At 37.4% G+C, this 1,257-nt stretch overlaps 1 long non-coding RNA gene across 1 annotated transcript; it reads right to left on the reverse strand.

The window, feature by feature from the left end:
• Window positions 1-16: 16 nt before the first annotated feature.
• Window positions 17-888, reverse strand: LOC104962564 (uncharacterized). The gene is made up of 2 exons (XR_800222.1): window positions 753-888; window positions 17-70 (listed from the first exon to the last, which is right to left on the reverse strand). It is a non-coding gene; the product is annotated as an uncharacterized lncRNA (long non-coding RNA).
• Window positions 889-1,257: the final 369 nt, after the last annotated feature.

The raw sequence follows: 1,257 nt of genomic DNA on the forward strand, positions 1-1,257 counted from the left end.
ACTGGGCTCCATATACGGTTAAGGAGAACATGTCCCTTTCTTTGCCACTTTCACATTCGTCTTCTCTCTTCTGTTGGAGAAAAACAAATGTGTGTTACAGCATTGTGGATTAATTTATGTCTGTCTGCATGTGTAGCAGAACGGTACACACAAATCTAATAAACTGCATTCAGTTTCACAGATTTTACTGAAACAATCTTAAAATAAATTCACACTGTTGTCATGCATTACATAATCTGTGTGTGGTTTTACTGTTAGACCCTTCCTTCTACTTTCAAAATAAAAGCTGGGACAGAGTTGTTTTTGACCACCAGGTGGAGGCAGAGAGCAGTGATTGGTGTTAGTTTCTTACAAATCAACTACCGTTGACACTAAATGAGTAAAAGGACATTGAATTGGTTGACCTTGTTCCCACTTGTGAAGACTCATACAACCACGATTAATTAAATTGCAGGCTAAACCCCAAGCTACTGGATACTGGCATGAAATACACTTTACACGTTGTCCTTAGTAGCCTATTCATATGGTGTTAATTTTCTCATCACAGGGGGGTCATATAAAATCATAAGCATATTTTGTTTCCCTTGTTCAGTCTTTAAACAACACTTTGGAGGTTGCAGGCTGTCAGAGTCAACTCACACACATGATCCTATAAGATATAGTTTCTAAACTCACCCCACCCATTGGAAAATAATAATGCTACAATGATATCTCCATATGTGTTTTAGTGTGTATTAGTACATTTTACATGCCTGTTTTCCTGGCAGAGGACACATTCGGTGCTGTAGACCTTTCCATCGCTGCCACATACTGGATCATACTCCCTGGTGCAGGTTTCCCCTTCAAACTTCTCACAGCCAGCCTGTAAAAACAAATGTATTCATCATTATGAATGTATTCAAACTGTGAAAACAAAAAAAAAGATTTGCATTTTGTCATTGACAAGTGTTTGATGGTGCCTTGACCTTTGTCTTAGTCTTTTGTTAGTGGCAGGTTCTCTGTGGAGTCAGTAAGCACATCTATGAAATAGTCCTACATTTAAGCCTTAAACTTTAGAGATCAACTAGCTTATTGAAGTTCATCTCTCTAATAATAAGAAGAGATGGGGGTTGAAAATGATCCGTCACCTTTTGGAGCTATCCATAAAAAAACATTGAAGCCAAATTAGTTCATTGGTTTATTTATTCTGAAATTCTAATGAGATCAAGTTCTGTTTTGCTAAAGAGATTCTTTATCATAAATGTGCCAAGGCACACA

This window comes from Notothenia coriiceps, unplaced genomic scaffold (assembly GCF_000735185.1).
Source record: "Notothenia coriiceps isolate Sejong01 unplaced genomic scaffold, NC01 NC01_scaffold00034944, whole genome shotgun sequence".
In the NCBI taxonomy this organism is placed as follows: domain Eukaryota; kingdom Metazoa; phylum Chordata; class Actinopteri; order Perciformes; family Nototheniidae; genus Notothenia; species Notothenia coriiceps.